The sequence below is a fragment of the Oncorhynchus mykiss genome, chromosome 7 (genome assembly GCF_013265735.2).
Source record: "Oncorhynchus mykiss isolate Arlee chromosome 7, USDA_OmykA_1.1, whole genome shotgun sequence".
NCBI classification, from domain to species: domain Eukaryota; kingdom Metazoa; phylum Chordata; class Actinopteri; order Salmoniformes; family Salmonidae; genus Oncorhynchus; species Oncorhynchus mykiss.
Window position 1 is genome coordinate 36,614,611 of NC_048571.1, and position 15,989 is coordinate 36,630,599.

Genomic DNA, 15,989 nt, shown 5'->3' on the forward strand with positions numbered 1-15,989 from the left:
GTGCAATCGAAAGGAAATGGCTCTGGTTGTCAGTCCTTACTGGTACGGATGGATTGAGAGAGGTGGGCTAAATATTAGTGGCACTGACTGAATTCAAAATTGAGTTGGTTTCGGGGTGTGGTTTGATGTGGGTGTCTCTTGTGTGTATTTGCAGGTAGTAAGAGTTAGACAAATTATTTTGCCAATTAGCTTCAGTCGGCTGCAGTACGTACAACTGTGGCAAAGTTGGTTTGACTCTGGTGACTGTCAATAAATTACCCAATGTAAATGGGACAATCATTTCATGGTGCACATCTTTTAGCTGTGTCATTGAATGCTTTCAATTATTTGTATGAATGTCTGCAAATTATAGTTGGTTTGAGGTTTTTAATTCATAGAAATGTGGAGCTATTGACCTTTTAAAATATTGTCCCATGTACTGTACATTGTGTAATGTACTCATGATCCCTAACTAGCCCCACTGGGATATCGATTCACGTGCAGCTGTGCTCTGAATTGATTACCAACACTCTAGATAACATGAAAACAGCCTAACCAGCTCTGCTAGGGCGAGTAAAATGGTCAGAGTGAGGTGTTCTCTCATTTGTGTCTGGAAGTAGGTAGCAAACTAGAAAACTTTAGCCAGTTAGCTTGGGTGCTTAAATGCTGTGTGGGGATGATTTAAATAAACCCAACCCACGGAAAACTGTTATGATACCCTTTATTCCCCATGACGTACGGGTTGTTCCTATCTCGCAAATCTCAGTTTTGGATGAGACTGAAATTATCCTTTTTACACTTTGTAGTGACTAGAATACATTTTTCCCACTCATATCGATGCCACACAAGCCATTTTCAAAATGAGAAGTTGATTTTTGTAACTGTCTGGGTGAAACCCATAGTAGGTGAATAAGGTTCTAGTCATATAATGCAATGAAAGAGGGCAGCTTCTAGTCAGATACAGTACCTTCAGAAATTATTCACACACCTTGACTTTTCCCACATTTTCTTGTGTTACAGCCTGAATTTAAAATATTAAACAGAGGCAAAATCGCAGAGCCTGGTTCAGTCAGCTGGGAGATTAATTCACCTTTCAGCAGGTTAATAACCTGAAAGGCCAAATCTTCACTGAAGTTGCTTAGAAAGACAGTGAATGTTCCTGAGTGGCCACGTAACAGTTTTGACTTAAAAGTACTTAAGAATCTATTGCAAAACCAAAAATGATCAACAACCAATTTGAAAGAGAATGAAAAATGTTGAAAAGGATAATGGGCAAATGTTGCACAATCCAGGTGAAGAAAGCTCTTAGAAACTTACCCAGAAATACTCACAACTGTAATCACTGCCAAAGGTGCTTCTACAAAGTAGGTGTGAATGATTATGTAAATGAGATATTTATATATTTCATTTTCAATGCATTTGCAAAAATTTCTAAGAACATGTTTTCACTTTGTCATTATGAGGTATTATGTGTAGATGCCTTAGATTCTATCCATTTTGAATTCAGGCTGTAACACAAAATGTGGAATAAGTCAAAGGGTATGAACATTTTCTGAAGGCACCACCTTGACAATTAATATAAAGGAAAATGGTACAAATGAAGTAAGCTAGTCCACACGTCCTCAATATTATTCCATTTTATTTAATGAAGTTTATATCATCATTCATGAGTGAAAACAATACAGATACAGGCCCAGGACTTTGAGTTTCAGATTCAGATTAAGAGCTTAGGTACCAAGGCCCACAATCAGGCCCAGTTTCATCAGGCCCACTATACTAATCTTATATAGACAGTCATCATCTCTGCTGGTGCAATTTATGACAACCATAGAGCAGATTACAGAGATGCATTGATAGCATTTCGTAAATGTATAAATCAACAGCTTGGTATGGGTCTCTTGGAAGATTAAGCCATGATGTCACGCCCTGGCCTTAGTATTCTGTGTTTTCTTTATTATGTTGGTTAGGCCAGCGTGTGACATGGGTGATTTATGTGTCTTGTTTTGTCTAGGGGTTTTGTAGTCTATGGGGTTGTGTTCAGTTGAGTGTTCTAGGTAAGTCTATGGTTGCCTGGAGTGGTTCTCAATCAGAGGCAGGTGTTTATCGTTGTCTCCGATTGGGAACCATATTTAGGCAGCCATATTCTTTAGGTGTTTTGTGGGTGATTGTTCCTGTCTCTGTGTTTTGCACCAGTTAGGACTGTTTTGCAACATTTTCTAATTTTGTATAGTGTTCACATTTTCATCTTTCATTAAAGATGTTTATAAATAAACACGCTGCATTTTGGTCCTCCTCTCTTTCCCAGGAAGAAATCCGTTACAGATTATAATATTGCATAGTTCATATGGGTCACATGGCACTGTTTGGCGAAAAGTACATTCTGTCCTGCACATCTGAAGATCTTCATTTTCAACTTGGGAAAGGAAATCTGTGGTTTTGTAAAGTTATGTAAACCCAGACATTACATTGGGCCGACCCCTGGGCTTGTCGACAATCTTTGATGGCCTGGGCCCAGTTTTTCTGAAGTTATCTGGATTTTGCCTATTGGATAGGATTAAATGATTGTAAAAGATAATGAATAGAACGGACAAATCATTGACTTGAATGCGGACTTCCATTCTATTCATTGCATTTCTATGTATTGAGTCCTATTCGATAGCGGAAATCCGGATAGGTAACTTTTGAAAATCTGGGCCCAGATGATGTGTAAATCCCAAACATGTGATGTGCAATCCCAACTCATCCTACGAACACAGAAAACAGTTTAGACAATATTTGTCATTATTTATACTTGTCAATATTTCTACTTGTCACATGTCATTCCAAGCCTAAATAGTTTGATTCAACCTATCTTCCCTGCAAAATGATCTCATGGTCAACAGATCTGATCATGGACTGTTGGATAGCAGACAAACGGCGGCAATACACAATTGCGTTTATATTGTTTTGTAACCAATAGAATACAGTTGACTGATACACTTCTTCTCAATAATTAGTTAAGATTGAGTCACTTTAGAAGCTTAGACACAAGGGAATGTTCATGAAAACAGATACAGAAAGAATACTGGACAATTGATTGGTGCATCTGCATTAGCATTATAAATTACAATATGTTCCGAATTGTATGTACTGAGCAGACATTTACAGTGGGGCAAAAAAGTATTTAGTTATCCACCAACTGTGCAAGTTCTCCCACTTAAAAAGATGAGAGAGGCCTGTAATTTTCATCATAGGTACACTTCAACTATGACAGACAAAATGAGAAAAAAAATCCAGAAAATCACATTGTAGGATTTTTAATGAATTTATTTGCAAATTATGGTGGAAAATAAGTATTTGGTCACCTACAAACAAGCAATATTTCTGGCTCTCACAGACCTGTAACTTCTTCTTTAAGAGGCTCCTCTGTCCTCCACTCGTTACCTGTATTAATGGCACCAGTTTGAACTTGTTATCAGTATAAAAGACACCTGTCCACAACCTTAAACAGTCACACTCCAAACTCCACTATGGCCAAGACCAAAGAGCTGTCAAAGGACACCAGAAACAAAATTGTAGACCTGCACCAGGCTGGGAAGACTGAATCTGCAATAGGTAAGCAGCTTGGTTTGAATAAATCAACTGTGGGAGCAATTATTAGGAAATGGAAGACATGCAAGACCACTGATAATCTCCCTCGATCTGGGGCTCCACGCAAGATCTCACCCCGTGGGGTCAATGATCACAAGAACGGTGAGCAAAAATCCCAGAACCACACGGGGGGACCTAGTGAATGACCTGCAGAGAGCTGGGACCAAAGTAACAAAGCCTACCATCAGTAACACACTACGCCGCCAGGGACTCAAATCCTGCAGTGCCAGACATGTTCCCCTGCTTAAGCCAGTACATGTCCAGGCCCGTCGGAAGTTTGCTAGAGAGCATTTGGATGATCCAGAAGAAGATTGGGAGAATGTCATATGGTCAGCTGAAACCAAAATATAACTTTTTGGTAAAAACTCAACTCGTCGTGTTTGGAGGACAAAGAATGCTGAGTGGCATCCAAAGAACACCATACCTACTGTGAAGCATGGGGGTGGAAACATCATGCTTTGGGGCTGTTTTTCTGCAAAGGGACCAGGACGACTGATCCGTGTAAAGGAGAGTTGCATGGGGTCATGTATCATGAGATTTTGAGTGAAAAACTCCTTCCATCCTCCTTCCATCAGCAAGGGTCTTTCAGCATGACAATGATCCCAAACACACCACCCGGGCAACGAAGGAGTGGCTTTGTAAGAAGCATTTCAAGGTCCTGGAGTGGCCTAGCCAGTCTCCAGATCTCAACCCCATAGAAAATCTTTGGCCGGAGTTGAAAGTCCGTGTTGACCAGCAACAGCCCCAAAACATCACTGCTCTAGAGGAGATCTGCATGGAGGAATAGGCCAAAATACCAGCAACAGTGTGTGAAAACCTTGTGAAGACTTACAGAAAACGTTTGACCTCTGTCGTTGCCAAGAAAGGGTATATAACAAAGTATTGATAAACTTTTGTTATTGACCAAATACTTATTTTCCACCATAATTTGCAAATAAATAAATTCAAAATCCTACAATGTGATTTCTGTTTTTTTTTCTCATCTTGTCTGTCTAGGTTGAAGTGTACCTATGATGAAAATTCAGGCCTCTCTCGTCTTTTTAAGTGGGAAACTTGCACAATTGGTGGCTGACTAAATACTTTTTTTTGCCCCACTGTATGTGAAATCAGTTTCAATATAGTTTAGGTGTAGAGTGGATGGGCCAACTAGGCAGGCAATATAGTTTAGTTGTTGAGTGGACAGGCCAACTAGGCAGGCCATTATTATTATTATTATATGTGAAATCAGTTTCAATATAGTTTAGGTGTAGACTGGACAGGCCAACTAGGCAGGCAACTGTCAGAAAATTCACTCATCTTATTTTAGTACTTACTGTCTATGCAAGTGATGGGCAACTTTGATGGGGGTAGGCATATTGCGTCTAACAAACAGTTACATGACCCACTACAGCATGGTCAAGCAAGTTAATGGTTCTGACATTTTCGGACTATTAAACAACTATTGATTTAGAACCACAGCGAGTTACCGCAAGTCACACAGAAAACAGCAGCAGCCTCTACTACTATTCCAACATGCACCATTTCAACTTTAACATTTCAAAGTCATCAAATCACCTTAGTCACGCTTAGTTTAATACAGTGACAATTAAAAGATACCAAACTTTTAGTCCAATCAACATCAGCTAAATATGATGTGGCTGTCCATGATTTGTGTGTGCGTGCGTGTTCGAAGTCGATTAAAACATGTTGACTCACCCTACTTGTAGAGAAGAGCGAATGCCATTCTCCTCTCTTTCCTGTTGCCTAAACAGTCTATGACTCAGTACACGCTGTATGACAGAGTTTTTGTTGTCCTAGGCTACCTGGCTAAAATGCTTGCTCGATAGCCTAACTTCATATCACAACACAGGCAACGATGAGCCCGCTAGTTAACATTAGCCTGCACTACTAGCTACATATTGAACTTCCATCCTCTCAGGCAAGGGGCACAATTAGGGCTGTTACGGTGACCATATTACTGCCACACCGGCGGTCACGAGTCATGATGGCAGTCAAATTCCATGTGAACATTTATTCATGGTAATTAGGCTTCTCCAAGCTCTGATGCTGCTGATGGTCATTAGTAGCCTACTAAACTTGCTAACTGTCTGGTACTCCACACTCTAATCACTCTAATCACTCTCACACATGCACACCGGCATCAATACAAATGTAATTGAAAATCTAATCAAACACTTTTTTAATGGAGTGATGGCCTCTATCTATCAGCTTTCTATAGGCTAGGCCTACTATATTTATTTCTCAACCTTCCTAATATTAAGCACATTGCTTCTCTTTAAAACAGGAGTATAGCCTACCTGGCTGGCATGAAAATTAACCACCGGGAATAATTTCTCCATTTGCTATTTAAGTGGATCGATTATATTTTTATATTTTTTTTATGCCTGACAGGTGCATGATAATGATCCATTCTAAATCAAAACAAATTTCACACATATATTATTTAGTGTATATGTAAAGACAAGATTAAATAAAGAATAGTGTGATGGGTGACAATATTGTGAAGGATTTCCAGCTTAACGCAAACAGCGCATGCTTTCTTTGTGACTTAGTCGCTCACCTCACATAGCTTAGCCCATAGGCCTGTATGTCTGAATAAGGTTTGTATCACAACTAAAGTGCCCAAGTAACTTCTTAAAATTAAGCACATTAATCCACTTTACAACGGGTGTAGATCCTAACTGACATACAAATGCAGCGTGGGAGTTTCAAGTTTGGGGAAGATCATTTTCACCATAAAAATACACCTTTATAATAAAAGCATTACATGCATAATCTCATTTTTGGTCACTTTTGAGAATGGTATTTTCCTGCTAATGGAACATTCGTGCTTATGGCCTACTGCCGTGTGCGCATTGTTGCGCTTATAATGTGAAGTAATAATTTATCAACATTAACATTATCAACATTCAACGTTCTCATCTGTTGCATTGCTTAAATCAGGTTTTTTGATACTCGTTGTTGTTTTCATTTGGGATCTATAGCATCTCACAATTGTGTCAGACTATGTTTGGAATATTTATTTCTCGCATAGAATAAAATAGGTAAACTTTTGTACTATGGGGGGCAGTAGATTGACATATGACATAGCCTAGTGCTTTTGCTGTTCGTTAAGCTGACGAAAAGTAAATGTGGACAGTTCTTCCAATATCTTCAATATTCACCTCCGAATTGGATAAGGACACGCCCAGTTGCGTCCCCTATGTGTCTGTATTCACTTGTAGCCTGTGAGAAAGACCTGATCACGTGGCTGAGCACCATGTGAGTGAGAGGTGCTTCGGCACGCAGCAGGAGAAGGGAATTATAATTATTATATTCAGCCCAAAGGCATAACGGACACTGGCTGCAAAAGGCATGGATTTTTTTAGGGGGATTATGGCCACACAAAGAGGATGCAGCCGGGAAAATCCAGGCATTATCAAGTGCTTGTCAAATTGGGAATGAGAGACTGGTGAACTGTGTACAGCCTATGAAAAAAACAAAGCAAAGCTCATGAATCATGCAGCCTTAGAATGTATTGAAAATCAAAACATATAGCCCAACATTTGTATCATAACTAAAGTTTCATAAATAACTCTAAATTAAGCATATAGGAGTACCTGTTTCTTTGTTAACCGCTCAACACACAACGCTGCACGTGCGCACTCCCTCAAATTGTTTGGAGAAAATATCCTTCCTATTTTATTCAGCTATGTTCAATTGTATTATTTTTACTATAAAATAATGCCATGGAATTCTAGGCAAATCTTGTCTGTTAAATTAACTAGTGTAGCCCACAGCCATATGGCATAGCCAGATCAGGGCCTAACAAAAGGACAATGCAGAGTATGCTTTTCTGTTCTTCTGAAATAGACAACATTTTCTTCATATGATGTTTAAAATAAAATAAATACAAATAAATAATGGATTTATTGTGACTGTGTAGGCTATATTAAATGGATTTATTAGACTTTTTAAAATGTAGATGCTCTAAAGGTCAGTGGCTTGTAGGCTGTGTGGGAGACAGGAGATGCTAAATGTGTTTATGTTAATTAACGGTCAATTACTGTGAGACCGTCAGTTATTTGCTTGACAATCACCTGCTGACAAAATGTCATGACCGCTTCAGACCTAGGCACAATGTATGAATTAATGGTTAGATCAGAATCGCAGATATAATCATGGAGAATTAAGTAAAACCACAAATTCAAATCCCTATCTCCATCCTTGGCTAATTTAGGAAAGGGACAATGGTATTTGGTATTTAATGCGATGTGATTGGTGTGAAGCCAAAATCAAAACTGGCTTACCTTGACACTGTCACATTCCGACCATAGTTCTGTTATTTTATTCATTGTTTTAGTATGGTCAGGGCGTGAGTTGGGGTGGGCAGTCTGTTTGTTTTTCTATGTTGGTTTTCGTGTTCGGCCTAGTATGGTTCTCAATCAGAGGCAGGTGTCATTAGTTGTCTCTGATTGAGAATCATACTTAGGTAGCCTGGGTTTCACTTTTGGTTTGTGGGTGTTTGGTTCCGTGTCAGTGTTTGGGCTGTGGTACTGTTTCGGGTTTTGTAAATTCAGCATTAATAATAATCGTTTTCTTTTTACCCAATTGAATGGGATGTCCTCATTGTCTCATGCTCAGGGCAGCATCACAGCCATAGGCTAGGCTGCGTGGTTGGGCGTGGATAGCGTTAATATTTTGTTGACATGACTGTCAGTGACTGACATAACAAGAGAAAAACTGCTTATGCACAACCAAATTTTGCACTTGGACCTTGTGTAATTCTACTATTCTAACTTATCTAATTTATGCCTGGAGCCAGCCTGTTCTTGCAAAAGAAAGCCACAAGAAAGCTAAGCATTTCAATACATTTCATCGGAACTGGAGCCGGAACTGCTCCTTTAACTAAGATCTTCCCTGGCTCTATATTGTTGTTTTATTCTCTAATGACCCAGAAACTCTAGGAATATCTTATTAAGGGACAGCACGCCTACCAAAACCCAACACTACCCAGAACTACTCCAAGGATAACATCAAAATACTCGCCACATCACTATTGCAAAAAAAAAACATACGTGACAAGAAAGACCTTTTCAAAGTTTCATATAAAAGCAATTTTTTGGGGAAGGAATGGACTGTGAATAGGTTTGTGCTTATGTGTCTGGAGTGTGTGTATAATTCTGCTTGCATAAGATGTATGTGTAAATGCATTTTGTGTGTATGTGTGCATGCGTGCCGGTGTGCATGTGTGAGAGTGTGTTTGCAAAGTGAAGGAGTATGTATGATCAGTGTGGTGATGGTGGTCGTCGGAAGGAGGGGGTCCGACATTGAGAGACAGACGCCAGGCTGGGTTTGGAACATATCCTGTGGAGGGACTGTGGCCAATGGAGTGTGGCTGGGCTGAGGGTGGAGGAGAGGGGGAGAAAGACAGGGAGGGGAGGGGGAAAGAGGGGAACAGGGCTAGCTGTGTTATGTTTAAAAGTGCCAGAGTGATGCCGGGGTGGCTCATTAACTAGGGTGAGATTGGAGTCCCAGTGGCTCGCATTCAACCACACGCCTTTGATGAGGGCTGAATCCTCAAGCTCAACCAGTCCCACATGAGAGAGAGAGAGAGAGAGAGAGAGAGAGAGAGAGACAGAGAGAGAGAGAGAGAGAGAGAGAGTTTACAGGAATATAATTGTATTTGTCACATTCGCTGAATACAACCTTACAGTGAAATACTTACTTACAAGTCCTTAACCAACAATTCAGTTAAGAAAACTATCTCAAAAAAGAAAATAAATAAAAGGAACAACTAATTAAAGAGCAGCAGTAAAATAACAATAGTGAGGCTATATGAAAGTGACTATGCATATATAATAATAGAGGGTATCAGCAGCGTAGGGGGGGGGGGGGGGGGGGACAATGAAAATAGTCTGGGTAGCCATTAGATTAGATGTTCAGGAGTCTTATGACTTGGGGGGTAGAAGCTGTTTTGAAGCCTCTTGGACCTAGACTTGGTGCTCCGGTACCGCTTGCAGAGAGAACAGTCTATGACTAGGGTGGCGGGAGTCTTTGACAATGGTTAGGGCCTTCCTCTAACACCGCCTGGTATAGAGGTCCTGGATGACAGGAAGCTTGGCCCCAGTAATGTACTTGGCAGTACGCACTACCTTCGATGAGAATGGGGGCGTGCTCGGTCCTCCTTTTCCTGTTGTCCACAGGAAGAAAAGTGTCAAAACAGAACCCAGAATGTCACTTAACCTCTCAATACAGTACTGTCCAAAACTATGTACATAATTATAGATATTTGACAGGATGTTTGACTAGGTGCGAGTGTGTGACTATGCATATGTTTGCATGTGAGAGTTTACATATACAGTAACTTCATTGTGTGTGTGTGTGTGTGTGTGTGTGTGTGTGTGTGTGTGTGTGTGTGTGTGTGTGCGTGATCTTTTGACAGGCATGTGGCATGGCATCATTGTGCTGGGTGAATGTGGCACCCATTAGTGATTCTTCTGAAAAGTTCACACACACACACAGACGCCCTAGAAAGTCGACAGCAGCTCAATATCATTACCTCATTACAGTACTGAGCAGCAGGAGTCTCATGAGTCACCACCCTCTTCCTTTTCCCTTTTCCCTTCATTATTTAAAGTTACCATTCTGCAGGAAGTAATGAATTGCTTCTCTCGTTAAGTGCATAATTAGTATGCATTTAACTAAATCTAAACATCTCCCTGCTCTCCCAGAAATCATCCCAGGCATTTCTAACACACAGGCCCAGACAAATTAGACAGGCCCACTGGGATAAAAATGGACTAGCCCATCTGGCATTTACCCGAAATGTCAGGTGGCCAGTCCACCCCTGCACTCAACTGTAGGGTCTGCTCTGCATCTCATATAAGCCTATAGCCTATTTCTGAACAGGCTGTTATTCCTGACTTAATTTCAATAAAAGTTATATGGATGGTTATGTGTTTTCAAATGAGTTGAATTGATATGTTAAGGTGTGTTTCTGTGATCAGTGAGCAACAACAATTAAATATTCCACAGTATATTCTCCAAACTGAAAGTCAAAAACATCAGCACATAAAGACAATATATTCATATTTTAAACTTTAATCTAATTACAATATTGATCCCAAATGAATTAACAATCCAAAAAAAAAATCCTGCATGTCGAGGGCATAAAACTGGCATTGTTGTAATGTACAAAAACTGGAAAACCGTTTACAAGTTCAGATACATGTTTTAAAGTACTATATAAACTGATTATCTTATATGGATGGCAACCTGCAGCCTGGATGTTTTCTGACTTATACTCTCAATTGAATCCCTTGTGCTTCTTTGCAGAGGTCGATGTGTTGAGGTTTCTTTATTGGTTTCCTTATTTGTTGGCACTTTCCATTTTTATTTCCAAAAATAGTTACAGTGCATTTACTTTTGTGTCCGTGGATGTTACTTTTGTGTGTGTGTGTGTGTGTGTGTGTGTGTGCTTGTGCGTGCATGCATGCATGTGTGTACTGTATTTATTATGTGTGCATGAGAGACATGTGTATGATAAGTCACCCGTCATAGCTGAAGCTGTGGTCTTTACTGTCAGTCTGTCTGTCAACGGAAAAACGCTGAGTTTTTTTATAGAAAGGACAGGCAAGGGTTGGAACAGGTTCAAAATACCGAGATTATTTGAGGAACAGAACCCAAACTTGAAACGAAAGTGATCTATACTGTTCCGGAAAATAAACGTTATTTTAAAAGCATGGGAACCGGTTCATATTTTTTCAGTCTACAAAAATCGTAACAAAGCGCATATGCAAAGCCCTCACTCTCTGTCACTCAGAAACTTATTGCAGCGTTTGCCTGCCAGCTGGAAATCTTTGTCAATGGGTGTGCATGTGTTTGTAAGCTGCCTGCCCCTCCCCTCTGAAGCATAGGCTACTGTAGCCTACTGATGATATTACAAGCGTTATTCAGAAATTAGGGAGAGATTTAAAAGAATGGATTCACTTTTTCAATCCTAGTTAAGGATACTATAGTTACCACGTTTCACATTGGATTGAACTACAAAAAGGTAAGACATGTTTTTAATTCTAATGCTGCTCTGCACACAAAGCTTGTTAGCTAGTTAGCTAAACCAACTCGGAAGTTCAAAGACATTCAAAGTTCCTCCATAGAAGCCTCTCCTCCGTAGATATAATTTTGTGGGCCTAATTCAGATAATGCATTTCATAACAAAATGCTTCAAGGCAAGCTTCCTCCATCCTCTCTCGCTCTCTGCTCACCTGCAACATTTCTGTTACATTTTGCTCCCTACACTGTGACTAGCAGCACAGTGTGTGTTTGTCTTTCATTTATGATTAACACAATGATGTTATGGCAAAATACAATTTCTCTTAACAACTTTCCTGTACAGATTAAATCACTTATCCGATCCATTGCAAGCTGCTCTATCTGCACTGATTGGTGAAGTCATTTAATGTTGAGTTAAATATAAACAAAATATTGATTTCAGAGGTTTAAAAAAGAACAGACAGGAACGAACGATATAAACTGTTACTTTTTGGGGGTTCGAACCAGTTCAGAACTTTATTTTGCTGGTCGGAGTGGACAGTGGAACTGATCTAAAAAAAACAAATTGTTCTGAAACGATTGTAAAATCGGGGGGGGGGGGGGGGGCTGAAGGGAACTTCAGTCTCCACATGTAGGAGTAAATTGCACAAAAATACACCAACTGACCACAGAGCCACTATTATGGAGGAGTAGAAAAATAATACTTTTGCATAAACACATGTGCATGGCTGCTGAGAAAATAAGCAAAACAAATAAATGATCTGCAGAGGGATACTTCAGGAGGGAGAGGAGAGGGGATGAGAGTAGAGGGGAAGGGTGGAGAGGAGAATGGAGGGGAGGAGAAGAGGAGAAGAGAGGCGATTGGAGGAGATAAAAAGAAGGGAGAGGAGAGGATACTTTTATCTAATATTTGTTAGCCATATTTGAACTTACTGTGAAAAGTTATTCTAATACAATTGGCCATGCATTTTGAAATCATGTACTCAAAGTGTGTAATCCTGCCATCCAGGAAGCAACACAGACTCCCCCAGGGCAAACTGGTCAGGTACAAAAACAAATTGTTTCCATGTGAACAAATAAGGAGGACATTAGGGGTATGGGGATGGACACACTCATTTGCGAACGTGCAATAATGAAAATGTGAAATGTAACTAACAGTGCAATTTGAAAGGGATGCACAACGTTCATCATGGATATTGAGATTACAGGGTTGCGCAATAACAGTGTGTGCAATGTTCAGGGACTGTGTAATATTGACCATATGCAATAAATTGGGGGGGGGGGTCAATTATACTTTTTATATCGCAAATAGTGCATTTTCTTATACAAATATCTGTGAAAATCTGACTGGGATGTTTCTTCCAAAGATCAACAATGTTCATGAGTCAAGAAGAAACATCTTAGAGGGGCTGAACAAAACACACACAGTTTATTTGAGGTAACGGAATGAGAAGGACATGCACACCACATTACTATATCAATCTCCCTCTCCCTCCCTCCCTTCTCTCTCTTACACACACACACACACACACACACACACACACACACACACACACACACACACACACACACACACACACACACACACACACACACACACACACACACACACACACACACACAGAGCACTATGCCTTATCAGGCTTCAAAACTATTATTTGGCCGTTCTTCCTTGTAAATGTGATAATTATACGCTTCCAGCATCACAGAACAGTAGGAATACACAAACCCATTCAGCTGGAAAACACAAACCCCATAGGAATTCCCAAACACCATTCGGCTGTTCAGCATAGAGTGGCATTACAGAGGATTGTCAAATAGCACATATACAGTGGGGCAAAAAAGTATTTAGTCAGCCACCAATTGTGCAAGTTCTCACACTTAAAAAGATGAGAGAGGCCTGTAATTTTCATCATATGTACACTTCAACTATGACAGACAAAATGAGAAAAAAAATCCAGAAAATCACATTGTAGGACTTTTAATGAATTTATTTGCAAATGATGGTGGAAAATAAGTATTTGGTCACCTACAAACAAGCAAGATTTCTGGCTCTCACAGACCTTTAACTTCTTCTTTAAGAGGCTCCTCTGTCCTCCACTCGTTACCTGTATTAATGGCACCTGTTTGAACTTGTTATCAGTATAAAAGACACCTGTCCACAACCTCAAACAGTCACACTCCAAACTCCACTATGGCCAAGACCAAAGAGCTGTCAAAGGACACCAGAAACAAAATTGTAGACCTGCACCAGGCTGGGAAGACTGAATCTGCAATAGGTAAGCAGCTTAGTTGGAAGAAATCAACTGTGGGAGCAATTATTAGGAAATGGAAGACATACAAGACCACTGATAATCTCTCTCGATCTGGGGCTCCACACAAGATCTCACCCCGTGGGGTCAAAATTATCACAAGAACAGTGAGCAAAAATCCCAGAACCACACAGTGGGGACCTAGTGAATGACCTGCAGAGAGCTGGGACCAAAGTAACAACGCCTACCATCAGTAACACACTACGCCGCCAGGGACTCAAATCCTGCTTAAGCCAGTACATGTCCAGGCCCCTCTGAAGTTTGCTAGAGAGCATTTGGATGATCCAGAAAAAGATTGGGAGAATGTCATATGGTCTGATGAAACAAAAATATAACTTTTTGGTAAAAAAAGAGTTGCATCCAAAGAACACCATACCTACTGTGAAGCATGCGGTGGAAACATCATCCTTTGGGTCTGTTTTTCTGCAAAGGGACCAGGACGACTGATCCGTGTAAAGGAAAGAATGAATGGGGCCATGTATCATGAGATTTTGAGTGAAAACCTCCTTCCATCAGCAAGGGCATTGAAGATGAAACGTGGCTGGGTCTTTCAGCATGACAATGATCCCAAACACACCGTCCGGGCCACGAAGGAGTGGCTTCAAAAGAAGCATTTCAAGGTCCTGGAGTGGCCTAGCCAGTCTCCAGATCTCAACCCCATATAAAATCTTTGGAGGGAGTTGAAAGTCTGTGTTGCCCAGCAACAGCCCCAAAACATCACTGCTCTAGAGGAGATCTGCATGGAGGAATGGGCCAAAATACCAGCAACAGTGTGTGAAAACCTTGTGAAGACTTACAGAAAACGTTTGACCTCTGTCATTGCCAACAAAGGGTATATAACAAAGTATTGAGATAAACTTTTGTTATTGACCAAATACTTACTTTCCACCATAATTTGCTAATAAATTCATAAAAAATCCTACAATGTGATTTTCTGGATTATTTTTTTTTTTGTCTGTCATAGTTGAAGTGTCCCTATGATGAAAATTACAGGCCTCTCTCATCTTTTTAAGTGGGAGAACTTGCACAATTGGTGGCTGACTAAATACTTTTTTGCCCCACTGTAGGTGTGATTGTGCGTGTGTCTCCGTGCCAGCTTGTTTTTGCATGCATGCTTCGGTGTGTGCCTCTGTCTGTGTTGTGTGTTCACCCACATGAAGAAAAAAACGGTTTACTATAGAATACTACAGTACTTACTATATAATTCTATAAATTACTACAGTATACTGTAGAATACTATACTACACACTGTAGTATCTTTCGAACATGGTCATTATGGATGTTGTTTCAAAGCCTAACATCTCGAAATGAACAAAGCTTTCTAAGGTGATGATTAATTCAAAACCCCCATAGGCATATTATAGCATATGCATAGGCTGATATATGATTCCAAGCCCCCCCCCAAAAAAACTGAATTCAAATAATGATTGTGCCATTATACAATACGTAGCCTACTGCATATTACTCACTACAGAAAAACATTTGAAAAAACTGATTTAAGATGTCTTTAGTACATTGTTGGTCTAGCCTATACTCCAAAATGAAGACAAATTCTAGTAATCACATTTGAGTGTGGACTGTGTTATTATGCATACTGGTGGACTGGTTACTGCCCGTAGCATTGAATGCAAGGGAAGCCAGCAAGCATTTGACCTCCCTACATAAAAAATAAATAATAATAATAGCCAATCAGTGTTGAGGTAAACTGAGTGAGCTCAGCTGTGAATGGTCCTGGCCAATGTTCCCTCTAAGCTGTGCGGGTGCCAGGGTGCAAAGCTCCTTGGGCCGGGCTGATGCCAGCAGGGTTGGGGAGTAACGGATTACATGTGAGGGATTACAAAAAAACGTTAACTGTAATCTGTTACGTCACCAGCAAAAATATTGTAATCAGATTACAGATACTTTTTAAAAACTAGATGACTACTTCGAGGATTACTTTTAAAATCAGAAAGGATGTTTGCGAAAAAAAAATTATTTGACACTTCCCTGTTTTCTCAATGACATTTCTCAACAGCATTGACAAAAGGGGCAAGT